Source organism: Cydia fagiglandana, chromosome 19, assembly GCF_963556715.1.
Source record: "Cydia fagiglandana chromosome 19, ilCydFagi1.1, whole genome shotgun sequence".
NCBI classification, from domain to species: domain Eukaryota; kingdom Metazoa; phylum Arthropoda; class Insecta; order Lepidoptera; family Tortricidae; genus Cydia; species Cydia fagiglandana.
In genome coordinates, this window is record NC_085950.1 from 7,678,205 (window position 1) to 7,702,858 (window position 24,654).

Genomic DNA, 24,654 nt, shown 5'->3' on the forward strand with positions numbered 1-24,654 from the left:
GGTGTGTCAGCGCGGCGTGCGGCGCAGCCAGGGGGGGGGTCGACGTTGAGCGCGCGGGGAGTGGCCAGGCCGCGTACTGTACCATGCACCGAGGCCACAGTGGGTACTCACGTGTGCGGCGTGGTGTGTCAGCGCGGCGTGCGGCGCAGCCAGGGGGGGGGGTCGACGTTGAGCGCGCGGGGAGTGGCCAGGCCGCGTACTGTAGCATGCACCGAGGCCACAATGGGTACTCACGTGTGCGGCGTGGTGTGTCAGCGCGGCGTGCGGCGCAGCCAGGGGGGGGGTCGACGTTGAGCGCGCGGGGAGTGGCCAGGCCGCGTACTGTAGCATGCACCGAGGCCACAATGGGTACTCACGTGTGCGGCGTGGTGTGTCAGCGCGGCGTGCGGCGCAGCCAGGGGGGGGGTCGACGTTGAGCGCGCGGGGAGTGGCCAGGCCGCGTACTGTAGCATGCACCGAGGCCACAAAGGGTACTCACGTGTGCGGGGTGGTGTGTCAGCGCGGCGTGCGGCGCAGCCAGGGGGGGGGTCGACATTGAGCGCGCGGGGAGTGGCCAGGCCGCGTACTGTAGCATGCACCGAGGCCACAATGGGTACTCACGTGTGCGGCGTGATGTGTCAGCGCGGCGTGCGGCGCAGCCAGGGGGGGTCGACGTTGAGCGCGTGGGGAGTGGCCAGGCCGCGTACTGTAGCATGCACCGAGGCCACAATGGGTACTCACGTGTGCGGCGTGGTGTGTCAGCGCGGCGTGCGGCGCAGCCAGGGGGGGGGTCGACGTTGAGCGCGCGGGGAGTGGCCAGGCCGCGTACTGTAGCATGCACCGAGGCCACAATGGGTACTCACGTGTGCGGCGTGGTGTGTCAGCGCGGCGTGCGGCGCAGCCAGGGGGGGGGTCGACGTTGAGCGCGCGGGGAGTGGCCAGGCCGCGTACTGTAGCATGCACCGAGGCCACAATGGGTACTCACGTGTGCGGCGTGGTGTGTCAGCGCGGCGTGCGGCGCAGCCAGGGGGGGGGTCGACGTTGAGCGCGCGGGGAGTGGCCAGGCCGCGTACTGTAGCATGCACCGAGGCCACAATGGGTACTCACGTGTGCGGCGTGGTGTGTCAGCGCGGCGTGCGGCGCAGCCAGGGGGGGGTCGACGTTGAGCGCGCGGGGAGTGGCCAGGCCGCGTACTGTAGCATGCACCGAGGCCACAATGGGTACTCACGTGTGCGGCGTGGTGTGTCAGCGCGGCGTGCGGCGCAGCCAGGGGGGGTCGACGTTGAGCGCGCGGCGCCAGCAGCGCGGCGCAGGGCGCGGGCGCGCGGCCTGCGGGATCGAGTGCCCGGCACTGGCAGACGCGCCGGTCTCACCCGGTGCTCCCTGTAACAAGGGGAAATATTCCATTAGATGGGTTCATACACAGATTTTAGAGCGCCGATTCGTATTGCGATTTATTTCGTATTATCTGGGCTGACCTTTAGCCGGAAAACATATCAAAAGCTGACCTTAACTGAGTTTGTAACTCTATGGCACTACTCACTACTTGTAAGTTGCTGCAAGTAATTCTCACAAAGGTAAAAATGCATATTAAGCCTGTAACGAATTTCACGAAAAGAACCATTTTAGGCGAACAAAGAGTATGTCGTAGAGGACTTTTTTAAATATCATTGGGGAACACAGTTGTTAATTTTATTGTTGTTGTATAATATTGAAACATGAATATAAAAAAAATGCAAGTAAAACATATTTTAAAACTTAGTTGAAAATGTAAAAATAATCCGTGTTGATAACGTGAACTGTCACTAAGGTCGCCTCCAGAATCTAAGAGCAACACTAAGAAGCAGTAAAAGAATTGCTCTCACGTTTAGATTGTGACATTGACTACAACTCTGAACCTTACTCTATTGTAATAAAGCTTAAAGTATATCTTAGTCGTCAATACTACAATATTGGCAATCGACACAGAATCTCATAGAGATATAACGTATTTCTGACCTTGAGTATGATAACAATTTGGCAGCGAGTGCCCGGCAACTATTATCACGAATTATGCAATACTCAGTCACTGTTACGTCATACTTATACATATTTATATACCTACATACGAACAGAATATTATTTGATATACAGTTTTTTGGAAGCTTATAAAGAATAAAACTGTGAGGAAAACTGAATACATCTGATCTGCGTAGGCGTGGCTCACTCTGAGATTTCGTCGCTTTGCTACAGGTAGCTACAAGTACATCCGTTCCACACCGATTTTGGTGGCTAGCCATAAGCCGCGCGTGGCGCTGTCGCCACCTATCGGCCATAGCTGTCCTGATCGTAACAGACGCATTTTGTTAGAGAGTGAGTCTTCTGTACCTAGTACCTACTATTATTTATTCTGTGGTATTGGGCTAACTTTAGGACTTGGGACTATAGCCTTAACTTAACCTTAGGACTTTCCACCCGACGACAGGGTATCAAACTTTGCTGGTTTATATGTAACCCTGTCAAGTTGACAAAAAGTTAAAACTTAATTGCAGTTTGATGTAAGGTCCTCAGTGTAGGAGGGTATAGTATAGTCCTTGATGTACAAACAGCAACAGTAACAAAGGCTTATTTACCATAAAAGTAAGTTTTAAGCAAAAATTTCATTTTTGGTACAAGTTTTTATCGCTGGCTGTACTTTACGACAGACAGCTAATATTCATCGAGACAATTCTAAAAACCCCTAACACAATTAGGTTGTTTTGTTTCACCACAGAGTTCCTATGGCCACCTCCTGTCTTCATCATCAGATCAGCTCGATGGTACCATAATATTGCATTGTCATCCGATTTATACATGCATGCAAAATTTCACCTCAATCGGAAACCGGGAAGTGGATCAAATTTAACTTGGAAGAATTGATTACAGACCGACAAACAGACAGACAACGGTCAGGTGAAACTTTAATAAAAGCTTGTAATAATAAGGACGTGTCCCGATATATATATATGGTCACTTTGGACGTGAATGTTTATTCGATGTTGACTGTACTTTGAATTCTTTTTAAAGTACAGTCAACAATCAACAAAACATCAGATTATCTGATGACAGTGAACTCTTAATTATTATTGTGATATTGATGAACTTAAGATAACGGCTCAGTCAAAACATTGATAAAATGAATAAGCTTTATCAGTTTTCGATATATTTGAAATAATTGTGATAGATAATATTTGCTTGTCGCTATGTACAGTCGTGTAAATATGGGATTACCAAAAATATGCGTCTAATACACCCTCTGTGACTATGTGTGCTTTATTTGACTCGAAGCAATCTATATGTCGGCGGCCGATCGTAAGATCAGGCAGATCGTAATGTTTCTGTGTATTGTTTTGAGGATAATCACCTTAAACCAATATATAGGTAAGATAGGTTCGTTAGGTTACTTCAGATGCCCGAAGGGCAAACTGCCCAAGAATAGGAGCCCCGCGTAGCTGGAACGAGTCAAAGATTTTCGCGATATGCCTAGGAATTTCACGATATGCGTGATCTTACGATCGGCCGCCGACATATATATGACACGTACAATATACCCGTAAACTCCAAATGCATAACTTGCAAGCTTCATGAAGTTCATAATTGAATATTCAATCAGTAATAAGCAGTGTTTACCTATTACAACATTTACTAGCAGGACAGTGTAATTTACTATAACTAACCTGTAATTCCACATGTCTCTTGTCTACGGCATTACATCAAATATTCAAACACTAATAGTAGGTAAATATATCAGGCCAATGAGCAGATTAGTTATAAAATAAAGACATAGTTTCCACAATAGCAAAACGATATAATAAATTTCATTTATCATATCATATCGTATAAGATTGCTTGCATTTTGCCTTCTTTCCATTTTTTCTGCAGACGATTATTTCCGCTCTTTTAGGGGCTAACGAATATAGAACCTCGATTTTGTTTAAAAAAAAAATAGGACTTAAACTTACTAATAGAATAGGTAATTTTATCTTATAAGTTAATATCTGGGAGACCGAGCTTTGCTAGGAAAACATATAAAAACTCAAAAACGCGCGTTTTCCCAGAGATAAGACCTAGCTAGATCGATTTATTGCCCACGTAAACCATAATATAGTAAATTTCATCGAAATCGTCAGAGCTGTTTCCGAGATTCCCGAAATATATATGTATAAATAAACAAGAATTGCTCGTTTAAAGATATTAGATAAATTAGAACAAGTGCGAGTCTGACTCGCGCACGAAGGGTTCCGTACCATAATGCAAAAAAAACAAAAAAAAGCAAAAAAAAAACGGTCACCCATCCAAGTACTGACCCTTCCCGACGTTGCTTAACTTTGGTCAAAAATCACGTTTGTTGTATGGGAGCCCTATTTAAATCTTTATTTTATTCTGTTTTTAGTATTTGTTGTTATAGCGGCAACAGAAATACATCATCTGTGAAAATTTCAACTGTCTAGTTATCACGGTTCGTGAGATACAGCCTGGTGACAGACAGACGGACGGACGGACAGACAGCGAAGTCTTAGTAATAGGGTCCCGTTTTACCCTTTGGGTACGGAACCCTAAAAAGCTCTTTGGCGACATGGCCGCCTCTTGTCTGTTTCTATTTTATCCATTATTATCCATATAAGGATGAATTCATGAGACAATTTAGACATTCCATTGATAAGATTTATCAAACAACAGATCAATCAAAACGAAACGTGGAGTGACGTCACTCGACGTCATGGATCGTGTAGCAATGGAAACTCACGCGCAAGGCCAGAAGCCCTGGCAATGAAAATGCTCCTGTGTTATGAAAATATACGTATCTACTAGAAACATTGACTTAGAAATGGCCTTTTATATAGGAGTGTCAGATGAATACGTTTAGTATTTGTTTCTAAATATCGGGAGCTCGAAAACAATACAAAAGGTAATCACAGTCCATATCCCGGTCGATATAAGTCTAGTAAATGCTGGTTTACCACTAAAATTAGGCAGTTCATAATTTATTATGGTTACCTGCGCAGCGGTTGAGGGCGTAATAGTCCTATAATTAGTGAGTAGAATATTTGAAGGTTTTTTGACTAATCTGATCGAATTTCAAGTTATCGATTTATATTTTAGGAATTGAGTTACCTATCTTGACAACTGATCCGACTATCGAAAAAGTTAAGGATACCTAAAATAGATAAATTTAGAAGAATCTGGCTTTTATCGAATGTACGATAATAAGCGTGTCACATTTCCTGAATTTGGTCATGTCGTTTGATTTAGACCGATTATATTTTCACATATATGTGTCAACTAGTATTAGGTATGTAATACGACCGAGCATGAACTTTTAGCTTTTAAAAGAGTGAAATTTTCTTTATGACCAGTTAAACAAATACATTTATTTATTTATTTAAAAATTTGACTCAGGGTCCAAGGGCCATATGCATATACACCATACACCTTATAGATATATAAATATATAACATGCTTTATTTCGTACAATGAAAGTAATAGTGATTTCTTATCATACAATATTATATTAGTCTTATTATTTATTATATACCTAGCCTAGTCTTATTATATAGAGTGGTACTTATTTCGTCGAAGTTATATTTTTCTTCGGTGCATCCGCTTTTTTTCAGAATTTTAAATACATTTTAGGCGTCGCTACCACACTTCGAAAATTTGGACCCCTCATACAAGACAATTTATTTTCTATTTTATACAATTTCTAAAACAAGACCTACCTAGATAAAATAAGTTATTTCAGAATGTAATACTTAAATATAATAAATTAATCAATACATACCTTTAAGAGCGGAATTCTCAAAGTTTTTATATCCCGGTAAGCAACAACCTGAGGTTGCTGCTAAATTAACATCAAACGGGAAAAACGTTGGCTGGAACAGCGCGAAGCACGGCCGAAAAAAAATTAAATTCGAAATTCAAAATTTAAACGGTCAGAAGCGCGGCTAGCAGTTAGCGGCAAACTGGTGATAATACTATGCGAGGGCAAGTATTTATACGTGATGTTATCAGATTTGTAGCTTCTCGTGTTATCAGTGGAGATGCGTAATTTAAACTCGTATGTGTGTGTGAAGGGGGCGAGACTCGTACGAACCGCTTCGGTGTGACGTCACAAGTGCGAAGTGTAGGTAGTTATTGTCGATAAAATGTGACCGTTTGATTGGCGTAGGGTGATGAACTTTGCTTAATTAATTGAATATTGTTCGACTGTTTACTGACTAGGTACCTACTAACTACAAAATTCTGGTAAATAACCTAGTTAAATGAGGACTTCACCTCGGTTTGAGAGATAGTAAGCTGGCTTAAAGCACGCGTGGCTCACTCCGCGATTTCGTCGCTTTGCAACAGGTAGCTACAAATACATCCGTTCCACACACACCAATTTAAGTGGCTAGCCATAAGCCGCGCGTGGCGCTGTCGCCACCTAGCGGTCATATCGGTCCTGATCGTAACAGACGCGTTTTGTTAGAGAGTGAGTCTTCTGTACCTAGTACATACTATTATTTATTCTGTGCTTAAAGTCACAGAAAATCTCGTGTGCGCGGCGGAACTTTTGTCCTAAATAGGTAACCGTGTTTAAGATAGAAAGCGCAGCTTTACCTACATAAATTACAAGGTTTTTTTCTAATTTACCTACATTGAATTTTTAGCTCCCAGAGTTGTCAAATTGTTTGCTTTAGTTTAGATAGTATAAGTATTTTTTCTCAAACATGCAATGAAATATTGATGTTATGTTCCTTATAATAGGCTGCGAAGTATGACGTTTCAGGTGCGGCTAGGACAAAAGGTCGTTAATGGAATTTCATACACATCTTGCAGGCCTAGGCCGGCAAAGTCCTCTTTTTTAATTTTCATTTCACAGATATTTGTGACACAGCATCGTGGCATTCATCCATTAAAAAAAACTAGAGGCAGTATTTGCTTTATGGTTCGTAATGACACTCTGCCACTACGCCTATAAAAAAAAAACAAAAAACAATGTTTGCTATAATTTGCAGTTTTATTTGTATAAAATCAACATGAACTTAATAAATAATACATTCTATAATATTAAATTATAAATTTAACTACACAAATAAAAACATTTAAAATATTTCATCTAAACGTTAGCGGTAAAAAGGTCTACTCAAACACGCGTAGTTATATTTTTTAAATTGTTATGGAGGTAAAGTTGAAAAATATTCATTCAGTTTTATTGGATTTATGGTGCGTTGTTGATTTTTTGACTTTAATACGAGTCCGACGAAATAATGAAATTAATATTAATTGTAATCGTAGGTGTTGGAATTGGCAGCGTAAGCTAGGTAACTTGCTGCCTCTGCCGCCAAGTCAAAGACGAAGTATGTATATGGTTGCTTATGGCAATTTTATTATTTGAGAAACTAAGAAAAATGGCTTACAGCATAGATTTATTTTTGCGTTATTAGTTTAAGGCTTACAGTTTATTAGAAACAGTTTTGTGGCATATTTTAAATGAATGTAACTACAAATTCGTCAACACTGTGGAAATTATACTTATTTACTCCATGCATAAAGCAACGATGTATGTGAAACATGATATCAACATGAAAGACTATGTAAACTTATGTGACGAAAACGACAGTCAGACGGATACAAGGCGAAAAAATCAAAGATACATGAAAATATACGGTTAGTAAAAATACACAAATCGTGTAAAACATATGTACGCGTGATATAATGATAGGTACGACCGTGTTGGTTATATTTTGGGTGTAGTTAACTTTTAGTTTTTTCTATAACTAAAACTTGGGTTTCGTGGATTTTTTATTTTATTTATTTCATTGCATGTTTGAGAAAAGCACTATACATACCTCGGCGGGAAATGGGGTTGCCCGCGCTCAGACCTATCCGGCCTCTCTTCGCTCGGCCGTCTATATGTCTTCGGCCGGCAACCCCTTTCGTTCCGGCCTCTGTAGTAATGTACTATTACAGTACATCTGGTGCTCCATTATAACACACCCTGTGCTATAATAAGCACATCACGTAACTACGTCGAAAATTTAAAGGGCCGTATGCATACTGTAAAACGTTGTACAATACACGTGCGAATAGGTAATAGCAGCTCGGTCTTCGATCGTGTTTTAAAATTCGCCACTCGTTGCGAATTTCCTAGTTTCGCACTTGTATCGTAAATAACTATTTTGTCATTTTAGTTTTTGGAAATTATTCAAAATGGAGGAACCTTGTTGGGTTGGGTTCGCGAATCCGAGGTCTACAGCTCATAGCACCACTAGTAAATAAACAACGAGTTTCATTACCTTGCGGGTTTTGATCGGTCGGTTGAATTGGACTTAACCAACAGTCCGCAATGTAATTAAAATCACATTCGAGTTCGCGCGCCGTCTAAATCAGCCCTTAGTGTTATCATCATGTAAACAGGATAAAAACAGAGTATTTACAAGTGTTCTTCAGTAAATAAGTAGAATCTCAATATTCGCGGAACGGCTGACGCAACTTTAAGCTCATTAGATGTTTGTTATCTGTAATTAAATAATTACGCTTCTTTGAGGGAAATTGTTTATTACGGTTAAAGCTGCAATAAAAGGTATAAGCAACATGGGGCGTAAGTTGAATATTGCAACGGCTTGCCGGAAGGATTTATAGAATATTATTACGCCCCGAGTTACACACAATGTTTTTCATCACACTTGCGATACAAAAATTAAGTATAAAGACAAAAAACTGTTAATGATGGCACTAGAAACTTCATAACTCCCTAGGGAGAACGCTTTTTCTATAACTCCCGCTAAACCTGCGTGCAATTCCACATTTACTGAGCGAGTGTGATGAAATAGTTTTAAAGATCTTTGAAAGAGCAGCGTCAAATAAACATGAATCCTTGAACTCTGGTCGAGTATTTAGTATTCAGACACCGCTAATCCAGTATAAGTACTTCATTGGGAAATTACCAAAAACCGAATCGCTAAAAAGTCTACGCAAGGGGCTACCCGATTTTCATCGATCTTGATAAGTTTTGAATTGTATCTCCTACTTTTGCACTACAGATAGAATTATAAGACAAACGGCTATCGGTTCTTCAATCTTTTATCTCCATTTCTGTCTATCGAACTTTGAAAGAGATGAATAATATTTTTTTATGATTTTTTTAAATATTGTCTAAAAAAAACACTTTTTTGGTAACTAGATTGTTGTGAAGGATCTTACATATGTATACGAAATCTACATACTGGGGTTCGTCCTGGGGCGTCACAAAAAACGTGCCTAAGATATTCAGTTAAAACCAGTTTTTTGGTCTAAAATTGTTCATCTTTGATGCCAAATATATCGAAGACAATGAACTTTGAAGTAAATATGGGATATTATATTGCTTAAAGCCGTTGCTGTTAATATCATAAGCTACAAAAACATTAGAAAACTAAGGGATTAAGATCGAAGGTCATTGGCGTGGGGGAGCCCCTTAATTGAAAGTCTCCGTTTCAGTTTGATCCGGTCCGGATGTTCTCCTGTACAGGTCATAATTCTCAAACGATTCTTGTGAAATTTTATAAGCTGGTTCAAACATTTTTTTTAACGATTCTGGATTTATTTGGCATCAAAATGGCGGAATCAAACGTTTATTCAGTTTTAAGTCATGCTCGCGAAGTAACAACGGAAATAAATCAAAGGATAGTGAGATAGACCTACTAGTAAATTGTTTAGACTGCTCCCCTCACCTTGGCAATTTCCTTCCATCCATCGCAGATCAATACGCCTCGCTCTCTGCCCCCCCTTATCTGTTTACTTGGCTGGGGGGCGCGTGCGATACGGAATTAGTACGCCGAGGACCAATAAGTAAACAAAACTCTTCACAACGTGCAAACATTATTCGAAAACAGACTCACCAGTATAACGTAAGATAATTTGCTTTGCTTATGTAGTTAACGCAGGGGTCTGGTTATACTGGGGAAAGGTGAAAGCCGTGAGGAAATGGTTTGTGAATGAAGGAAAGTCTTTGTTTGATAGTTGAGTAGATTTTGCTTCTTGTAGCTAGAGCACGTGATAAATAATTAATACATATTTAGGCGGAGTTATTGTTACTAGACCACAGACACATACAATTTATTGTTTTTATTTAAGAAGATACCATACACAATATTACATTTATTGACCGAGCGAAAGCGATGCTCTCCGTTTCACCTCGTATGTAAACTCTTTCGTATGTCCAGATTTTCCAGGGGGGCCGATTTTTGAATTTCGATCGCTCGATTTCGTCACTCTCGAAAATCGATGAAAAACGGCGAAATGCGGCGGAATCTAGTGGTATTTGATCACTCGATTTCAATTCTATTAGTAGAATTTAAATGCCTAGTAGTGGAGAAATTAATAAACGAAATACACGAAATCGAGTGGTCGAAATTCAAAAATCGGCCCCCAGGTCGCATTTTTCAACCGATTTTCGTTAAATTTTGTGAGCAAGTTCGATATTTTTTTTTCGTTTTAATTTTTCGAAATTTTTCAAAATGACTATTCCGTGAGTTGGGGTCTACAGCACACAAAGCCACTACTTTATTTAGTTCACGTCCCGATATTGACATTATCTGTACACATTACATCACCTCCTTATCAACGTAGACATGACATTATGTACTGTGCGTGATATTCTTTGTAAATAAGCTCCTTTATCGGCCATTAATTAGGTTGGTGTATATAATTATATATTAAGTTTATCTATATGAATAAGGCCATAGTATTTGCTCTTCGAAGGGAGTTATAAGTGTGCTGCCAATAAAGTCAAATGTCAAAGATAAACAAATATTTAAGTTAATAAATTAGATTTGCATGTTATTTTTCATGTTTACTAATCTTTTATGCGTAACCTTCTATTTAATATCATATTTAGGGTTCCGTACCCAAAGGGTAAAACAGCGGGACCCTATTACTAAGACTCCGCTGTCCGTCCGTCTGTCACCAGGCTATATCTCACGAACCGTGATAGTTAGACAGTTGAAATTTTCACAGATGATGTATTTCTGTTGCCGCTATAACAACAAGTACTAAAAAGTACGGAACCCTCGGTGGCAGAGTCCGACTCGCACTTGTTTTATGCAAGGCACTAAAGGTAGATCCTATTAAAAACATTTCATGTAAAATTTGATTTAAAATTCACTAGCTTTTACTGCCACAAAGTTCGGCTACCACAACTTCGACACTGACATATTCGCTAACGTCTGCGTATCTTACTTTCTATACATCTCGCTCGCACTAATACGTCAGTACGAGCGACATGCATAGAAAGTAAGTTACGCACACGCTAGCGAATATGTCAGTGTCAGAATGGTTACCATCAGTTTGTCACTGACATAAACGCCGTCGAGAACGTAATTTACTTTCTATACATCCCGTTTGCACTAATATGCGAGTGCGAGCGAGATGTATAGAAAGTAAATTACGTTCTCGACGGCGTTTACGTCAGTGACAAACTGATGGTATCCGTACAGATAAGTGTCAAGCTCGTGGTAAGGCCGTACAGAAAGGACACTTCCTACAAACCGAAGTTTGACAGCGATTCAGGGTCGAATCATGATATCCATTTCAACTTATGGCAGTATCCCTTTCGACTATTTAGGGTTGTCAAAATTCAAGTAATTATTTTATCTGTGCACGCAAAGGGACGTCAAGTTGTGTCAACCCTAATAATAGCTCGGAGCAATGCTGAACCGAACAGAGCCAAGTTTGCCCGAAGTCAGGTGTGTCTGGCAAAAGCCATTAACCTCAAAGCCCGACTTGCCTTTGGTTTCAAACTAGGGCTTGACCTTATAATAGATCTACCTTTTGCATGCCAACTCCACCTCCATGCGTTACCGTGGGCTGGTACCCTTACCAGACCAGAAATAATCAGTTCTATCCGCCTGTTACCAACCAACACAAGAAAACATTATCTACACTCGTGCCGATTATCTTTGTACAAACATAGTATAACCCCGCAGACTATCTAATATAATGTAATAAAATAAGTATAACTTCGGGGTTTATTGCCGTAATCAGAGCCGTGTCAATATGGAGATAGCAAACATGTGAGATTTAATCTTAATAAGATGATTCTAGATAAGCAGGTAACGTTACATTATTGACTTAGTAATTTTTTTGCCAAGTGTATACTCTGTATCTTTAGGTGTTTAAATAAAACTAAACAAAATCTACCCTAAAATGGCTCCTTAAGCCAATTGAGGGTAGATGAAAACATTACATGATCAAATAATGTAGGTTAAAGTCAGGTCGTTCAGTGACTGATCCAGGCGGTTTGGTATATGGTTGGTTAATCAATAAATGTTATAACTACCCGAAAATATACAAATTGTTTACTTTTATTTAAATACCTAAAGATAGAGTATAGGTAAGACCTGAGTTGGGCGTGCAGCGGGGCAGGGCTATAACCGCGAAAATCGAAGTTCGCAAATTGCGGGAATTTTTCTCTGTCACTCTAATTACGCCTTCATTGGAGTGAAGGAGAAAGATCCCCGCAATTTGCGAATTTCGGTTTTCACGGTATCCCCGCAGGAGTGTGCAACTCGAACGTATAGGAGCGGCCTTAGTGGGGAGACACTCCTGACTTCGGGCCAACTCGGCTCCGTTCGGCTCAGCATTGCTCCGAGCCATTATTAGGGTTGCCACCACTTGACGTCATTTTGCGTGCATGAGTTGCACGACCACAGATAAGGTAATCAATTAATGACTTGAATTTTGACAACCCTAAAAGCCGAAAGTGCCTTACATTAGAAAGGGATAGCATGATTCGTCCCTGAATCGCTGTCAAACTTCGGTTTTGTAGGAAGTGTCCTTTCTATACGGTAGTACTTACTATTAATTATTCTGACGTGCCTTTTATTTTGGAAAACCTTACAAAAGCGCATAATTTACGAAATAACATTTTTTCTGAATTCAATACTCCTGCCATTTAATTTCATTCCGATTTTCGTCGCACTTTTCATGATAGGGTATTTTCCTACTAGTCAAATCAGTTACTTTTTTGGTACTGTCAAAACGATTTGCTAGTATGGAATTTATATGAAACATTACATCGTGACGTCACGGCCAACTCGCCTACTTTTTATATTTATATCCGATTTATTAAATAGAACTTGTGTTTAAAAATAATTCCTATTCTGTGTTTTTCTAATAATTATCTGGTGCTTTATTTCATGCATGGTGTAAAATAATTTATTTTAAATACAGTATACTACGCTATTAACAGGCAATATTGTAGAGCAAACGGCACACGATGACAAGAGTATGTCAAAAGCGTGTATATGGATCTAGATAGAGTTTATAAATGGGACATGTGTCCGAGATACATACAATCAACGGTGAAATATGGGTGTATTCCCTTTAATTAATGATAAGTGCGTCGACCTCAATATGGACAATATGTCGTTAGGTATACACGGTGTAACATGAGGAAACCGAATAATTTTAACCACGCATTTCTGAGGTCAAAAGAAGTAAAAAATGTAATATGAGTTTGGGTCAATTTCGACAAAAAAAATTTTTTCGTTGTTTTGTTTTTTCAATTTTTTTAATGTATTTGTACTTACATAAAAAATAAATGTTAGTGGTAAACTTGTCTCTTAAAATTGAATTTTACATTTATTTTCGTAAAACCTACTTTTTGCAAAGTGTTACTTGTCACTTTTTGACATCTATCAATAAGGATATTTAGACAACTCCCATAGCAGCAACATCACCATCAAAAAGGCCTTTTACACTATGTAACAATAAAAACTTGCTTTTTTTTTAATAAAAATATCTCTGAAACTAGGCGAATTTCAAAAAAGTTTATAGGACATTTTTGTCTCTAAATATGATCAGGAATACGCTGTTAAAATTATTCGGTTTACTCATGTTACACCGTGTATAATATTGTCGTGACACATTTTCAGGTCTTGATATATACTACATACATACATTACATACATACGTATAATCACGTCTATTTCCCGGAGGGGTAGGCAGAGACCACGGCTTTCCACTTGCTACGATCCTGACATACCTCTTTCGCTTCCTTCACTTTCATAACATTCCTCATACACGCTCGCCGGTTTAGGGTGCCCTCGACCTGGCCTTTTTTCAGGATTCACCGATCTGATCAGAGAAAATCCGCCTAGGTCTACCCCATGCAACTCCCTTGATATGCTGCTACATCTATTTTCATCGAGCATGGGTATAAAATAAATAGAGGGCGGAGTACCGGTGGCAAATTTCACACTAAATGTATGGAGTCGCCTAAGTATTCTTATGATTAAATGAATAACGAATAAATGATTAATTTTGCATAATAATTTTTAGGAACTTATAGAAATTATCTTACGAGCATACAAATATAATGTAATATGTTGTTAATATCTATAATACATAATAATATGTTTTCTTATCAAAACATTATCATTAGGTACTAAATACTAGACTAAGAAGTTATACCTGCCAAACGATATATTATTTTCAAGACCATTCAATTACAATTGAGGACTGGAATTATGTGTTCTAGGTCCTCCTCACAATCTACACTTAAGTGCGTATCCATGTTATAAAATTACTGGACTATGGCCACATGTTCCTGGTTTTTCGGAGTGAATCGGTTTCTTAATTTATTGAAGATCCATTTATGAGTGGAAAACGATCACTCTACATCTACCGATGTCATGGTTGCATGTTTAAGGACTTGTTTATAATTTTCCATTGTAATCATATTCCTTAATTCGTCAGCATCTGGGTTTCTATCTAGAACCTATTCGAGTTTATTTCGCACGGTTTCACATCCTTGGAGGCTTAAAATAGTCCTAACTATATCTATTACCAGAAAACTTTCTTCTATCGGAATTTTAGTGCATAGTGTTAAGTACTTACTTCCAATTTACGAGTAGGTACCATACTAAGTACATTAGGTAAATGAATAATTTTATTATTCAAGCCTAAAATAATAATTATAAAAACGACTCCATACCTTTTGTGTGAAATTTGCCACCGGTACTCCGCCCTCTAAAAATAAATTAATAGAAGATCTAAATCTAAACTATTACATACCGTTAATTTACCTATCTATAGTCCAAAAGCTCCCAACTATGATCCAAAACAAACTATAATAGAATATCTTGGTTCAGGTACGACTATTATGTACTTAAATGTTGTATGGCAAAATATGGTTAATCTTATACCTTTTAACGAGCATTTCTTGTATATTTATTTATACAATCGACGAAATATACACAAGAAATATTGTATATTTCGGGGAGCTCGGAAACGGATCTAACGATTTCGATGAAATTTGCTATATGGGGGTTTTCGGGGGCGATAAATCGATCTAGCTAGGTCTTATGTCTGGAAACACGCGTATTTTTGAGTTATGATATGTTTTCCGAGCAAAGCTCAGTCTCCCAGATATTGATTCTAAATGGAAGAAGAGACTCAGACAAATCAAAGAAGAACATTGATGTTTTAAACTTTATTGGCCCATATCATTAGACGCGTTAGGTATAATTAGTTATGTAGGGACATGGCGGTGACACGGATTAGAGTCAGCTTTTTTGGCCCGTCCTTGTGTAAATGTATTTTCGTAACCTTCTGAGATATATTTGGATCAGAATAAATCGGTGTTATAAAGTGAACTTTGTTTACCTATTTTCGATCCTCACTAGGGTCACCCATACCTAAAGTTATATTTTTAGAGCACCGTACAAAACTTTGTTCACGGTGCTCTTATGGGATCACTTCGGTCTTGTTGGTAATGGTTTTAGTAAAATTATCTGTATATGTAAAGTTCTTATTTGACAGGATATAACTTAAGATATCTTATATAACACGTCTGGCGTGAGTGATTCAAGATAAACCGCCACGTGAAAGATAGACGAAGTCTATTATGTACACATAACTTTAGAGTTAATATTTGAATTAATTATTGCTTTATATGTACCTAATGTACTTACACTCACTCTACAAGGCACGTGCCGTCTTCTTTAACCTAAATCCGAAAAGGAGATACGGCTGTATAACTTTTGGGTTTATATAATAGGTATATAAGGAAGTTTTTTGGAACAGTTTTGCTTAGACTTAGTTCCTTTTTAGGGTTCCGTACCCAAAGGGTAAAACGGGATCCTATTACTAAGACTCTGCTGTCCGTCCGTCCGTCTGTCACCAGCGTCTGTCACGAACCGTTGACCTAGACAGTTGAAATTTTCACAGATGATGTATTTCTGTTGCCGCTATAACAACAAATACTAAAAACAGAATAAAATAAAGATTTAAGTGGGGCTCCCATACAACAAACGTGATTTTTGACCGAAGTTAAGCAACGTCGAGCGGGGTCAGTACTTGGATGGGTGACCGTTTTTTTTGCCTTTTTTGCATTATGGTACGGAACCCTTCGTGCGCGAGTCCAAGTCGCACTTGCCCGCTTTTTTTAAGATTTGTATATTTTATAAACCCTTACAATTATAGGTAGCCCGCAAGCCAGGAACAGATTTCCCAGACCAATAAGGGCCGATACAGACGGACTACAACCCGGCTGCAATTTGTGGGAACTGCACACGCCGACTGAAAGCCCCAACTGCAAAGTCGGCGTGCATCAGTTCCCATACAAGTTGTCCCATACAGTCGGGTTGCAGTCCACCTGTACTGGCCCTAAATATAGTATCTAGAGCAAATAACTCTTACGGCTCGGCCACGACATTGAGCGACTTGCGACGGCGGGAGCGATAACCATAGGTTGGAGCGTGACACAGCGATCGGACCTTTCGCTCCAACCTATGGTTATCGCTCCCGCCGTCGCAAGTCGCTCGATGTCGTGGCCGAGCCGTTAAAGTAAAGATAACATTTCTTTTTCAGTCAACGCATTCCAATTGAAACCAATTGGCGGAACCCTCGTTCGTATTGGTATGCCAGGACAAAATTCCTGATTTGCGGATATTTTTCCTGACGCTCACATCAGTGACGGGGGGGCTAACCGTAAACGATATCTATGGATGCTTGATACATTGTTTAAGTTTAAATAAAGTACCTTTTTAGGGACATAATAGAAAAGTCTGTTAATTCACTAAATTTTCTGATATTTTCGTATTCCGGCCGCATTCCTGACAAACTGCCAAAATTCCTGACATCTGAGCGGCTACCGCGAAAACCGAAATTCGCAAATTGCGGGGATCTTTCTCTTTTACTCCAACGAAGGCGTAATTAGAGTGACAGAGAAAAACCCCCGCAATTTGCGAACTTCGATTTTCGCGGTTATAGCCCTGGTAGTCACGAGGGGGAGGTTCTGTCCACAGAGCCACAAGTTTATTTGGGAATGACGTATTCGAGGTCAAGGAATCTTCGCTATCGGCGCACGCGCACGGCAACAAGCAGTGTTCGATATCTCGGGTCGCTTGTTTAATTTCGCATGTCAGACGATCCGCATTGGCGCCAGGGAGTCGACGGGTCACACGTAAGATAAAATTCTTGACGTTCAATGCCATTGGCAAATACTTATCAGAACACGAGCCGCAATATTTTCTAAAAATAATTTCCTTAACGAATTCGTTATTTTACAGAGAAACAAGCGCCTAAATATATATTTTTAATATTTTTCATTTTACTTTTGTGTTGGGATTACCGGATCAGGCAAGTCATATTTAACGTTTGGATGTTAAACCCGGGCAAGTGCGAGTCGGACTCGCGCACGAAGGGTTCCGTACCATAATACAAAAAAAGGCAAAAAAAAACGGTCACCCATCCAAGTATTGACCCCGCCCGACGTTGCTTAACTTCGGTCAAAAATCACGTTTGTTGTATGGGAGCCCTACTTAAATCTTTATTTTATTCTGTTCTTAGTATTTGTTGTTATAGTTAGCGGCAACAGAAATACATCATCTGTGAAAATTTCCACTGTCTAGCTATCACGGTTCGTGAGATACAGCCTGGTGATAGACGGACGGACGGACGGACAGCAGAGTTTTAGTAATAGGGTCCCATTTTACCCTATGGGTACGGAACCCTAAAAAGCAGTACAGCGCTAATATTAAATGTTGACTTTATGAATTTGAACTTAGATTACCTACTAGTTTTCTATCATGGTTTTGTAGGTTACAAAGTTCAAGTCTGAACCTTCTGAACCCCAGACCAAAAGCTAAGTCTAGACAAGTGGACATATAACCAACGTATGGAAGAGCTAAACTAGACATGTTCGCAGATAAATGAGATGTCATCATTTAGAATTAAGTTCCCATATTGTACGCCTCTCAGAGGCAGGACATGAAGACCGTTGTAGGTACCTACATTATAATAACATCTCTGTAACTCATGCATAACCAACAATAAATATTTTGATTGATTGATTGATTGAATAAAACACGTTTTACCAACCCAATTGGTTAAAATTTGGGTCGCACGAGTATCCGGTGGCCCGAATGAGTTTATCCAATATATCCAAATCGCGCAGTGAACTGTGCGTGTCGCGCTCTGTAGGGCTTTAAGCTCGGTGAAGTCGGTGATCCGTGAGAGGATCAATCAGTGGTACCCAGTACCGTCTTTACCATAAGGGCACACGGGGCTAGGGTTGCCAGATGGTCGGGATTTGGCGGGATTCTCCCGATTTTTAGCATATGTTCCCGATTCCCGACAAAGTGTAAACTGTCCCGAAAAACAGCTTCACGTTATAAAACAATAATTTCAAGTTCCGAACTGTCGTCGAGTGGGCGAGCTGAAAATTACTTTAATTTGAATGTATTTTTTTTCCGAAATATGTCCCAAAATCCCGAAAATTTTATATTGTTTCCCGATAATAGCGCCTTTCGATCTGGCAACCCTACACGGGGCCCGTGCCCAGGGCCCCCATCCTCAGGGGGCCCCGAAGGACAGACAGTAACAGTATATTTGATTACCCTTATTAAATAGAAGATCATAGAAAAATGTTAGTTTAATTAGCTTTCTTTACTTTCCAAAAGGGCCCCAAATGTTTATGTGCCCAGCATAGTATAAGACGGCCCTGATGGTACCTATGTAAGAACCTACAAGATGTAGGTGGTTCAATAATGACATACGGTGACATGTTCTTGTAGATTCAGTTCTATGTTACATGTTCTTGAAGGTGGTTCAATAATGACATACAAATGTGTCCGCGGCCGACAAAACGTTTGTCCCTTGCCATAAGGACACCTTGACAGGTTATTCGTATGAAGATACAAGCAAATCTCGTCCTTATGGTAAGCGACCAAGTGGGACTCGACTTCGACACAAATAATGAACCTACTTCACAATCACTACACCTTATAAAACAAAGTCCCCCGCCGCGTCTGACTGTATGTTCGCGATAAACTCAATAACTACTGAACAAATTTTCATACGGATTTCACCTATCGATAGAGATATTCGTGAGGTAGGTATAAGTGTATAATTTGTTAGTTTTGTGTAACCCGTGCGAAGCCGGGGCGGGTCGCTAGTTCGCTTAAAAATATAATATCAATATAATGAACCAATTCCTACCTAATGGCTTGGTGAAGTTTGTAAATACGTCGTGTTATTCCTATTGAAAATACGAAATGAATTTAAAAATATAGACGCCACGAAACCTAAGTGTTTTAAGTAGGTAATAGAAAATTCCCAATACTACAATATTCGATTCATTATTTACCGAGCGATTTTTTGTAAATACAATAACTACGTAAATAGCAATGTTACTAGTTCCAAACTACTGTGTACAAGTGAAATAATATTCCATAAAAATCAAAACGAAAATGTGGCATATTGACCTCCCACCACCTTACTATTTTGTGTATTTTTAGTGTGTTATCTATTTTACTTTTTGAATTAAGACATAGAGTAGCCTAACTAATTATACATGTACGTGTCGTAGGAACGGAATCGTAAATAAAAATCAATTAATAAAGACAAAACTTGTACTTACAGTTAAAATCAAGGTACAATTAAAAAATGCCAACAAGTAAAATGATATAACTAGCGAACTGCATGTTACTCAAACAACATAAAAAATAACACTAAAATTTAGTCTTAACTACTAAATACACAATATGTAAAGTAAGTACACAAAAGTGACCAATTTCAAAACTGATCTCCCATTGATATTCAACCATATTTCATTCCATATAAGATTGCATTTCAAATGCAGAGTTTTTCAAGTTAGGTCATTCTTTGAGTCGTAATAATTATTCTAATATAACAACAAAAGAATGAATATGAAGAAAACTATTTAGATTTAATGATCGAATTTGCTTCGCCAATTTACCTGGTTAATATTGTGAAGTTTAAACATTATTTTAAAAAGAAAGAGCACGTCATGCCATTATGACATCTGGTTACGCTATTCACACAATGGATACAGTAGTATGAGATACAGTCAGCTGCAATTATATATCATATTTATGCCAGCCTTACGAGAATGTCATACTTTTGTGCACAACATTGCGCAAGGAACTATTGCATTGGACTGTACCTTTGTGAACAGAATATTTTTGACACAGAAAACGTTTTAGGTAGAAATAGGATTTACATTTTTTTGTTTATTGGTAAACTAAAATGTATGTATGAACACGATCATTTAATCTTAATCTGTTATATACCCATGCTTCTGTGGTCCAAGTATGATTAGAATAAGCACTTAATCGGTAAAAATACATTAAAATCTCGTTTGAGTACCATAAAAGAAAATATGAATAGTCTTAGAATTATTTTATCAAGTGTCTTTAAGTATGCTGACTGAAAATAATCAATTCATTCTAAGAAGAACAGCATGATTGATTAATAAGACCTTGGGTCAATTTAATTGTTTCAGTTCATAACAACAACACAACATAACAACAGTGAATTAATCAGAAAATCAAACTATGCCATATCAATTATAGTTTCATAATGGTAATACTTCATATCTCTCTCGCCCAAGAAAGCGCAAAGGTAGGCTTAGAGCTAAATTCTGAGAAGACCAAAATATTGACCAACAGCCCCATCAGATACCCAATAAAAGTAAAGTGCAAACCCATAGAATATGTAAACAATTATATCTATTTAGGAAAGCAGGTATCCTTCAGCAAAGAGAGGAATGAAGAGGAAATTGAAAGGCGCATAGCCATTACATGGAAGAAATCCTGGGCCCACAAAGAAATTATGAAGGGTGACTACAGACTCCATCTGAAAAAGACTGTAATGGATACTTGCCTCCTACCTTGCCTAACGTATGCTTGCCAGACGTGGGTACATACAACCAACATACAATCTAAAATAACAACTTGCCAAAGAGCTATGGAGCGGAGCATTTTAAAATTAAAGAAAATTGATAAAGTAAACAGTAAAATAATCAGAAAGAAAACTAAAGTAACTGACGCACTCACTCACGCTCTAAGAATGAAATGGCAATGGGCAGGTCACATTTCACGCGTCACAGACGACAGATGGACTCTAAAAACCACCCAGTGGAAAGGCCCAGCAAGCAAAAGGAAAAGGGGTAAGCCAAAAACACGGTGGTCTGACGACTTACGGAAAATAGCAGGGGAAAATTGGATGCTACTAGGAAGGGACAGGAAACGCTGGAAGGATATGGAGGAGGCCTTCACCCACAAGGGATCCACATAAAACAAACATGCAATAAACATACCATATTATAAAAACAACGAAATGTAAAATTTTATGTAGAAATAAAAGGCTATAATAATAAAAAAAAAAAAACACTTCATATTGTCTTATTTATGCTGCATTACTTTGCTTAGTATAGAAATAAGAAAGAGTCGCTCAGCCTTTTTTGCAACAAAAATGTAAATTGAATTGTTGGCTTGATATCAGTTTTGTAATAAATTAAAAAAAAAATGTTTTTAGACAATATTGTCATATTAAGTTGATGACTTGAGTGTTTTTAGATCCCAGATACTGATATGGTAGTTTGATTGGCCTTCCTAATCTTACTGCTTTTATACAAATTTTGTACTAAAATGACAGATCGGTAGAATTGATGCAATTTCTAGTATTCAAAACATAAGAATACTGTAGTATTCTCAAAACATAACTGTTGTGTTGGATTCCTACTTGTTCTTCTGTATCTTCTCCAAAAGCAGTTCCAAGCGCCCGGTCATCACCGGCTGACCCTTTTTAGTTTTCCTACTCAACTTCTTATACTTCTCCTGCTTTTTCTTCTTGTACTCTTGCATTTTCTGCTTCTTCTCCTCAATTGCCTTCTGCACCTGTTGTTGCTTCTCTAACTTATCTTGCTTCATCTTCTCATGTCTCTCTCTGGCAGTGAGAACTGGTTTCTTTTTCTCTTTCTCCACTTTTTCTGCATTTTCTTTTTCTATCAAATCCGGATGTTTGACATATCGGCCTGTTACATCTTGGCCATCTGTCGCATCCTCATCAAATTGTTTTGGTTTGTACGTACCAGCGCCTTCGTCACTTTTGAGGTCTTTCTGCAGGTTCCGGAGCAGTTGCTTCTTGCGCTGTTCTTCCCATTGCTCCAACTTGTACTTTTTACTATACTTTTTCAGTCTATAAGTTTTTTTATCAAATGGCTTCTTATCGTCACTTTTGTCTTTTTGGACACGGTTCTGGTCAAAATTCTGCTGCCGTTTTCCTTTAAAGTCTCGTTTGAAATTTTGACCTTTACCTTTAAAATCATTATTGCCTTGACTTTCCTCTGGTGTCACTTTGTTATTAAATTTATTCCCATTTAGGTGTTTCTTGCCCCTCAAGAAGAAGGAGTCTTGCTTTTTTGAGTTTTCCATGTTTAATTTCAGACCTATAATAAAATGAAAAAGCGTGTTTGTAAATTAAAAAAAAAACATTACATGCAATTGCCCATTAGGTAACAAAACATTAATGGAAATAATTAATACAATGTACCATAGCCCCCACTGTCAACTGTACATTGGCGGGCCTTATGCCTTTGTAATAAGGTCCACCGATATACAGTTAGGAGTGTAGCTGTTTGTACATACATTATAATTTTGAATATAATATCATCATCGAAAACTCCTTTGAGATTTTGACATAATATTATTAAATAATTTTAATAAACCATGCCATTTGTGTTTATACAAAAATATGTGTGATATTTCAGTATCTATATTCAATAGTATCAACCTTTATTTATTTACTTAAGTTTAAATTACCCTAATTTAATTTTACAAGCATATTAAATAAAATAGTCATGAAATAAACACAATTACATAAAAACACGCTTTTTCATTTAACTGAGTAACAAGGCAATAATATAATATTTATATAGCATTATTAATAAATAAAATTAACAATTAAAAGGATATCCAACATTGACTGTAAAAATTTAATTCAGTGTTATAAGCATGCAGTGAAGGGATTTTTTTTCATACAGGGCCTTCTTTTAACCCTTACCCAAATCTTGTAAGATGTATATAATATATAGGTCTTACAAAACATCTTTTACTTCAGACCAACCCCGGAATAGTGAAAAAAAGGCTATTTCATACATTTTTAAAGATGAGATGCCATAGTTTACTAAGGAAGAGCCAAAATGTAATAACAGATTTGGGGTTGGTCCCAAGGCCATCTTAAACTATGTTGGGGCCCATGGACGCAAGAATTTGGGGCTCTTTTGGAAAGTAAAGCAAGCGAAGTAAGATTTTTCTACTATGATCTCTATTTATTGAGGGTAATCAAATATACAGTTACTGTCTGTCCTTCTGGACCCCCTGAGGATGGGGCCCTGAGCACAGGCCCCTTGTGCCCTTATGGTGAAGACTTATTGGTTGGTCCCATAGTAAAAGTTGCTCATCATGACCTATAAACTTATAATGGTAAATATGGCTTATTGGTGTCAAACACGGTTAATATAGCTATTGTAAAAAATTATGTATGGAATCACATTTCCATTAGAATAAAATGTATCCTTGTATAACCATAACCACAAATAAAAACATGGATAGTAATTAACTACAACTTGTTACGTATTAAACAAATGTTGTTAGTGTATTCAGTACTTTCAAGGTTAAATATATTATTTTTATAACAAATTATCAATCATAATTACTAGTTTTATATTTCAACATGGTTCAATGTAACAAACTTCACCAAGCACACATATTAATCTAGAATCTAGATAATTCTTTCGTTGAAGTATTGCCAAGTGTTGAATCTCATTGGTGACGTAAATTTCGTCATAGGACTCATAGGTATCTTATAAGGCGAGTGATTCAGAGTTATTGACTTAATATGGCTATAAAGGTGCTAAGTAATATTTAAACAAACACTAGACAGGTAAAAATCTTCCGTTATAGTAAAAATGTTGATTATTTTAGCTTATTGGAACGAAAGTTGCCTATTTGAATAACTTCTATATACAAAGTTCTATTGTGGCCGGAGTTCCGACAACGCAAGATATAACTATTTCAACAGATACAATGCATAATATAGCTGTAAAAACTAGAAATCATGAAAAACTCACCAAGTTAAGCCACCCACTGGGTAGGCTTTGAAGTATCGGCGGAATCTTGATAGCTTAGTTGCACTTGGCACGAAAAAACTTAACCACGATTAGAGATTTTAAATCACGGTTTCTCGTATGAAAAACTTTATCGACCATGCCCTAGTGTGAATTTTAAGATTAGTTTTCACACGAAAACGTGATGAACGTTTCGCAAAAATGTCACAAAAGGAGCGAGCAAGGAACTCGCGCGTGCTACGCCATCTACAACTTTT

At 38.5% G+C, this 24,654-nt stretch overlaps 1 protein-coding gene across 1 annotated transcript in view; it reads right to left on the minus strand.

Moving 5' to 3' along the window:
- The window catches only part of LOC134674004 (ornithine decarboxylase 1-like), a 38,816-nt gene extending 14,162 nt beyond the window's left edge, over positions 1-24,654 (minus strand). The window contains exons 1-2 of the mRNA XM_063532058.1: positions 24,401-24,654; positions 1,208-1,362 (exon numbers count right to left, since the gene is read on the minus strand). The gene's annotated coding sequence lies outside the window, so the exon portion shown is untranslated. The remainder of the gene's footprint in view (positions 1-1,207; positions 1,363-24,400) is intronic.